The sequence below is a fragment of the Abramis brama genome (assembly GCF_963993115.1).
Source record: "Abramis brama genome assembly, chromosome: 7".
In the NCBI taxonomy this organism is placed as follows: Eukaryota; Metazoa; Chordata; class Actinopteri; order Cypriniformes; family Leuciscidae; genus Abramis; species Abramis brama.
In genome coordinates this window covers 7,874,559-7,882,805 of record NC_139969.1, presented here as the reverse complement: position 1 = coordinate 7,882,805, position 8,247 = coordinate 7,874,559, and the positions used below count along the sequence as shown (strand labels likewise).

Here is an 8,247-nt window from a genome sequence, read left to right as displayed (position 1 = left end):
TATTTTTTTTATAGCATGTTAAAATTGTAATTTTTTGAGGGTGAGCAAAAACGTGCCATTTTTGTGTGTCCTTTTAAATGCAAATGAGCTGCTGCTCCCGGCACAGAGGGTGGAGCTTCAACAGCTTGTGTGTTAGGAGCTCCGATTACCTCACACAGACGCACTGAAAATTTCGAAAACTTTTTGCCTTTTATGTTCAAACCGGAATCGGACAAAGATGGAGAGACTCAAGAAGAAATGACAACATGTAGAATGCAACAGGACATTTCTGAATGATTAGTTGATGAATATATGTAGCTGATGTGGAGTTAACTATCTTCTAGTCATTGATTAGCATATTCTGTCATGCTAATCTATAAATTGCGTTCTCAGAGGTGGGGTTTATGTAAATGTGTGTGATTTTAGTGATGTCACTAACCCATTAAAAAGCTCATTTTAGTCCCTACCAGCAAAAAGCAATTTCTGCAAAAGAAAATATTTCCCTTTGCTTTGAACTTTGAGCGTTGTAACTTTGCAGAAGTTGTTTTTCATGCTCAAACATCAACATTACACACTCACTAAAGTTAAAAAAGTGAAATCATAATCAACCACCCCTTTAAAGACCTCTGAAGAACAGAAGGTCTAGCGCCTGTGAGCACTACTAGATTGATCTGACCAGATACAGCAGCCCATCAGTGTACATATCATTCAGTGTGTTTGTCCTTAATCTAATTGGCCAAGCCCAAATGACATCATGAGCTGAGACCATCATGGTTTTAAGAATGAAGAGAGCTTGGCATTAACAGACGTATACCACATACGAATGTACCATTCATTAACTTGCTAGGAGTGATCGTCTGGGAGCAAGAGAGCGTGAACAATACGATTATGTCAGAATGAAAAAATGTGTATCCTCGAGACAGCTTAGTCTTGTCTGGTATCTTCCTCTCGTTCTCTGTCTCTCTCCCTCCCTCAGAGTCTAATCCTTTTTTCTATTTACAAAGGAATAAATTCATAATCAAACGCATCCTAACAGCTGAGATGATTCAGACAGCCATCTGGAGCTTTGAAGTTTTGTGTGCTATGATAATTAGTGCATTTCTTGGAACTATTTGGAAATAAACATTCTGTTTACGCAGTTGTTTTGTTTATTGACACTGGTAGGATTTTATGAATTCAGTATTGTTCAACATTGTATATGTTTATTAATAAAGACACAAGAAGTTTTGTAAATGCTGTGTGAGCTATATATATATATATATATATTTTCCTTTGAAATAAAAAAAGAATGAGCAAAATAGAAAAAAATCTAATAAATTATTGGACTAGCATTTTTTTTTTTTTTTTTTTTACATTTAACAACTTTTAATTATTCATTTACCATCACATCCAAGCTTTGTGACTCACACTGCAGATCCTCGTCTTCACATGACGTGAGTCAAGTTACAAAACTTTATGAATATTAATATATATAAATTACTATAATTATCTCTACACATAGGTACCTATTTAGCGTTGCCATAGAAAGTAATCATTTCTGGTTCGGACACTTCATAAAAGAATACCTGAGTTTTCATCTCATAATTATAATAATTGGTCAAGAAAGCCAATTATTATCAAATTTTGCATAATTTTGCATCGCCCCATAAACAAAATGAGTCATCAATAATTTGGGCCATTCTTTTAAATGTGCATATGTACTAAAAGTTTACGCTGTTCAAAGATTTGTGATCGCTAATATTTATGTTTTTGAAAGAATGCTCACCAAGGCTGCATATATTTGATCAGAAATACAGTAAAAAAAAAGAAATATTGTAAAATATTATTACAATTTAAAACTGATTTGAATATATTTTAAATGCAATTTATTCCTCTAATGCAAAGCTGAATTTTCAGCATCATTACTCCAGTTTTCAGTGTCACATGATGCTTCAAAATATGTTCTAATATGCTGATTTCCTGCTCAAGAAACATTTCTTATTATTTTCAATGCTGAAAACAATCATGCTGTTTTCTGGATACTTTGATGAATAAAAGTTCAAAAGAACAGCATATAATTGAAATAGAAAAATTTTGCAACATTATAAATGTCTTTACTGACACTTTTGATCAATTTAATGCACCTTTGCAGAATAAAAGTATTCATTTATTTTAAAAAGAAACTTTTGAACGCTAGAGTAGCCTATTTTGTCAACTTGCACTAGTGCACTATAGCATATCCATGACCTCAAAACTCACAGACATGGACTATATGGACCATAAAACTCCAATTATGAAATCATCTGGTCTTTAACTGCATTTTAATTGCATTTGAGCGATGACTAACCGACATTAGGACAAGAAAATGGCCTTGTTACATAATAGTTGTTGCTCTAGGTATCATCAGCGAGATATCAATAACTGCTGATGTTTCTGCTTCGAATCAGTGCTTCTGTTCATGAATCAAACGGATGAAATAATAAGAAATACATAATGAAGTTAGCTCAAGTTGTTATAGAGCAGGACTCTGATTGGCTGATCAGCATCTGCTGACCTCACATTCACAGGAGATGATTTGTACAGCATGTTCATACTGCGTTCTGACTCTCTCCTTTTCTCTCCCTCTTTCGCTGCCTGCCGTGTCTGCTCTCTATCTCTCCTCTCTCCATCAGCTGAGGCAGGAATGCACCAGCTGTGAGCCGTACTGCAGTGCCAGGGGACTGTAAATAGGGACGGACTGAGTGTGCTTCCTGTCGGCAGACAGAAGAGAGGACATACGGGACTGGATCTGAGCGGCTCAGAGTCAGGTAAGACCGTGTGCCATTACTCAGAGGGCTAGACGAGGACTTCCTGTCCACCGGTGGCTCGGGAAAGCTATTGGAATGGGTATTTCACAAGCTAAGGATATTTGGCGTCCTGATATTCAGCGACGTGCCAGGATAGAAGTGAGCACGGAAAGGTTTGAAATGAGGCATTGTGTGTTGAGCACGCTTTCTTACTCTCTGTGGTTCATTTCTTCATGTGTGCCTTTGCTTTCCATGCACCTCGTTTTTCATTCCTCCTTTTCTGTCTTTCTCTGCATCACGAAAGGTTCTTATAAGCACCTTTGGTTCAGCAGAGAAAAGTATTTTATCTGCACAAATTTTTTGTTGTACATACTTATAATGGTTATTTTAAAATTAATACATTTCTGTTGTTACGTCATTGGTTCAGAACAGTGTATTGGTTTTAAGTACTGTCCATCGGTTTTACCAGTAGATGAATGGTTCTTTGGAAAGCCATCTTTGTTCTGGTGCCTTCAAGAACCACAGATTGCTTCTCTTTGGAAGTTCATTGGAATCATTGGAACATAAACAGTTATTCTATTCCATAATAAGTACTTACAAAGATTCTCTTATGGGAGTATAGGTACTTTAAGTGTCTCCTACAGTACGTTCTCCTATGTCAATGGTTCGCAACCACAGGCCGGGGCCAGCTAGGGAACCTAAACAAACTTCCAAGGGGGTCTCAAGATGACTTACAATTATTTAAAATAAGACAAAGCAACCATTAAAATAAGCTAAAACAACAAAAGAAGTGTGTGGGGGGGGGGGGGGACTTTAAATATTGTTGTGGACAGTGGGGGGGCCTTGATGTTAAAAAGGTTGAAATCCACTGTCATTGGAACTTACAAATGTTTTTATATGGAATTTTTATAACAGTTCTGTGGCATCATGAGAATCTTTAAAAAAGTCCTCAAAATAGCATAATTGGAACTTACTTATTGGAATTTTATTATTATTTAAACTAAATAAATTTTGATGATATTCTTATATTTTCATATTTTATTTTATATTTAATAATATAAATAATATATAAAATATATTTTTATTTCAGTTAGAAATGTTGGTGCTTCAACATAAACTTATTTCAGTTAAGCCCTGTTGTTACAGGGTTTGTTAATAAGGGAAGGAGGAGACGGGAACGGGTGAATGTTAAGCAGCTTTAATAATAAAATAAAATAAACATGATATAAAGAACAAAAGTAAAGTTCTAAAATACATTTCGAAAGTAAATAAACTAAAATACAGCACCAACATAAAGTCCAGGCCTGGTCCTCTCTCGTCCTTCACTGTGTTCCGGATCTCCTCCGTGGGACTGGAGACCGGTGTGGCACGCAGGTGACGCTCATTAACACTCGCTCCACCGGCCTCGCTCGGTTCCCATGGCTCTTGGCTCAACAGGCTGCTCACTGCAGAGCCATGGGCGGAGCGTGAAGTCCAGCTCCCTCTCTCTAGATATAAACTGGGCGTGATGGGTGGAGCTAGAAGGTCCGACCACACCTTAACCCTACCCATATCTCTATCCCTCCACCCATTAGATCCACAGATGTGGAGCTTGACTAGGTCAGACTAATATGATTTCATATATATTAGTCATTTCCCTCCAGAATGTTTGTTTTAACTGCAAGAAAACTGATTTGTTGACTACAACATGGAATAACATCCGTGAATGTCATTCATTATCATTACTAGGTACCAGTTGTGGGAACGCCCACTAGCGACCAACCCGCCAGCCACTGGCAACATACGCCGCTTTAGTTGACCATATTCTACATTCCTTAATCCTTAATCCTTCCCAATACCTAAACGTAACAACTACCTTACTAACTTAATAAGCAGTATTTAGGAGTTTGAGGCAAAAGTCGTAGTTAATAATTAGTAAATAGTGAGAATTGGGCCCTAATCTAAAGTGTGACCAAATGGCTTTTATTAGTTTTAGTTTTAGTTAATAATAAGACTGTACTGAGGAAATAAAATCATTGATTATCATAGCTGTTACCATTGGATTTCCATTCCCCAGTTCAAAATGAAGAAGTGAAGTAGCCTTCCACGATCTATGGCAATCTACTTGCATTTATGTCTGGCATGAAAGCCCTACAATATTTTTTTTCTAATTGAATAATCTGTTTCACTCAGAATGCGTCACATTATGATAGAAAACTGTGTTGGGAATGCTGTAACATGCTAACCTGGAAACTTTTTTCAATGGCATCATAAGAACTCAAAAAGTTTGTTCAATGGCATTAGGATGGAGGCTTTTTTGTATGAATATACTAGCCTTGAATCTGTTTTACTCTCTCTTTCTCACTGTCATTAGTGTAAATAACACCCGAGGGGTTGTGTTAGTGAGACGTGTGAGTGTTTTTAGATCAGGTGAGTGAGTTTAGAAGAGGAACTCTACCATCGACTCAGTCATGTGGAACTTCTGAGATAACACACCTGGCATGAGTGAACTGCAGACCTCAAGTAACCTCACACACACACACACAATGCATGCATGCATGCTAATTCACATGCAAACACAAGTACATGCTTTCACACACACGTACATTGTTTTACATGCTAAAACAACGAATGCATTTATTTGCATTATAAAAGAAAATAACAAACCAGCTGGCATTTATTTTAAAGAAAGACAGCACAAACACATTTTTCAAGCAAAACATTTCACAAAAAGAAGTTTGTTACAGTAGGTTTTCAAATCATTTGTTCCACTTTTAAGCGTGACTCACGTTCAAATAGTTTTTCGGAGCTTCTGTATAAAGCAAACACAAGCCTCTTCCTGTGCAAGGCTATCTTTAGCAGTGTATGAGAGTTGTTTCCTCTTTTCTGAAGGTTTGACTTTTAGGACAAGTAAATTAGTATGAGATTTTGATAAGTATCAGGATTATAGCCGTGTTTTCACTACGCTCAGGGAAAGTGTTTACGTGTGAGAAACGAGTGTGGATTCTATGGCAAACTTCTTGAGTCTCTGAGGAGGGCAGTAGGGTTTTCTGGGTGAAAATGACACAGCTCTCTCTCTCTCTCTCTCTCTCTCTCTCTGCGGCTGGTACACCCAGATGCAAATAAGATAAAAGTAGGTTTCCATGGCGATAGAGAGAATGATCGCTAAACACATACGCACAGTTGCTTCAGTCCGTGCTTTATCATGTGATCACACATTGAAACCATAAACACACACACTTACACATCTTAATGCAGTGTTTTGCATGCATGCTACTCTCTGCTTGGTTGTGCACTGTGACACACCGGGGCATACGTTAGTATCTGGCCCAGAATGCATTGCGGTAAGCCACATTGGCTGGTGACCCATGTGTGAGTTCCTGTCTCGCTCTCAGTGGAGATACTGCACCACACACGGGTAAGAACTAACCAAATGCAAATAGAATCAAATATACACATTTACTGAAAATGTTTTGTTTACGTCTATTGCTAAATTTTATGACTGAGAGAGAATATCTGGAAAAATGTGCTTTTCGTACTGAATTTTATATATATATATATATATTAGAAATGCTGACAATTACACACTGCGATGTAGATTTTTGACTTTTTTTAATTGTGAGTTGTTTGCTGATTTACACTTTTAATTTTGAATGTTGTTTCAGCAATTTGTTGATGTATACAGAATGTATATAATGTACACTGTAATTTATGGTAAAAAAACTAAACAGGTTGATTTGTTTGCCAGATTGTGACCGTAAAATAATATATGTTTCAGGCATTTTGGTCACTATATATTTTACAGGTCACATAAACATAAGCATATAAATATTATATTAAATACTATACATTTAGTAATTAGTACATTACAATATGATGCAATTAGTATAATTATTCATATTTTTGTATATATTAAAATAAGTATTTTTCGCTGTGTATGGTAAGGTTACTTATTGTACGCTTTAAAATGTACATTATTTTTTGTTAAAATTACTATAATTTTTACAGCATGTGTTCTGACATGCTTGATCGCTTCCTCTTGTGTCTCTTTGTCTCGTGAAAAGTGCAGTTTTTAGTATGCAAACTATTTACATGGACTTTTACGTACGCGTCTTTGGCACTTTGTAAATTTCCATTTTATGAAGTTGCTGGACCTTGTTGAAGAGTCATAATAGCTACTAATTGCTCACTCTACTCTGATGTTGCTCCACAACTTATCTGATTATATTTAAAGTCCGTTTCAAGAGAATCAAGGCTGTGCATCTGTTGCCAAACGCCATTGGCCGTATAAAACACACCGGCGAATTTGCCTCAATGTATTAGAGCTTTGAAAGTGTATAAGTGCATTCAGCTGTTTTTCTCTTTAGGACACTCTTGAGAGGTGTTTATGTAAGGTCTGACGTGATATTTTGCGCTTTGTTTAGTGCGATACATCTGTAGCTGCTGATAATATTTGGCGGGAGGAGATGAGCAGCCGTTCTGTTTAGTCATTGTGAGCTGTTGTCATTTCTTCCTGTTTCTCTCAGTCTTAACACATCTCTCAAAGTAAATGAAATGCTTCTTTCTCAACACACATTGGGTCAAACAGTGTTAGGCTTTGTAAGGTTTTGCAAGTCCAAAAGAGGACGTTTGCAAACTGAGAACTTCTCACTCACAGTTACTCATAAACTTCCTGTTTTCTCGCTGTTTTAACAGTTTGAGCGAGTGAAACTAGTTTAGTTTCCTAATTTAGCATCTGTGGAGTCTTTGGTCTAACTTTTAATGTCAAATAGGTGTAGTACATAAAGAACAATATATTTTATAAATTAATTGTAACTTAATGAAGAAGGCATGAGATTTATTTATTTTTATATAATATATATATATATTTTATATATATATATATATATATATATATATATATATATGTATGTGTGTGTGTGTGTGTGTGTGTGTGTGTGTATATATATATATATATATATATATATATATACACACACACACACACACACACATACATATATATATATATATATATATATATATATATATATATATATATATATATATATATATATATATATATACATATATATATATATATATATATATATATAGGGCTGGGCGATATGGGCAAAAATATTATCACAATATTTTTTTCCCATGTCTTACAATATCGATATTTATCACAATATTTATTTACCATTAATGCGGAAGGAAATGTTTTCCACATACTTGTTAGACCTTGATAATGAATGTAAACTTGTTTGTTCACAATTAAACTCCATAGAGTAGCTAACTTTTAATTTATAAAACCATGAAAACCATTTTATTTTCCCCTAAAATTCTGTATTTTCCATTTGTGACCCTGGATCACAAAACCAGTCATAAGTCGCACGGATATATTTGTGACAATAGCCAATAAAACATTGTATGGGTCAAAATTATCGATTTTTCTTTTATGCCAAAAATCATTGGGATATTAAGTAAAGATCATGTTCCATGAAGATATTTTGTAAATTTCCAACTGTAAATATATAAAACA

The 8,247-nt window shown here is 35.4% G+C and overlaps 1 protein-coding gene across 12 annotated transcripts in view; it reads left to right on the top strand.

The window, feature by feature from the left end:
- Positions 1-2,635: 2,635 nt before the first annotated feature.
- The window catches only part of mbnl1 (muscleblind-like splicing regulator 1), a 56,222-nt gene continuing 50,610 nt past the window's right edge, over positions 2,636-8,247 (top strand). For 7 of the 12 annotated variants that reach the window (XM_084119893.1, XM_084119888.1, XM_084119875.1 and 4 more), the window contains exon 1: positions 6,002-6,141. The gene's annotated coding sequence lies outside the window, so the exon portion shown is untranslated. Of the gene's footprint in view, positions 2,766-5,938; positions 6,142-8,247 lie in introns of those variants that run through there. The other 5 variants (XM_084119898.1, XM_084119884.1, XM_084119874.1 and 2 more) reach the window with 5 other exon arrangements.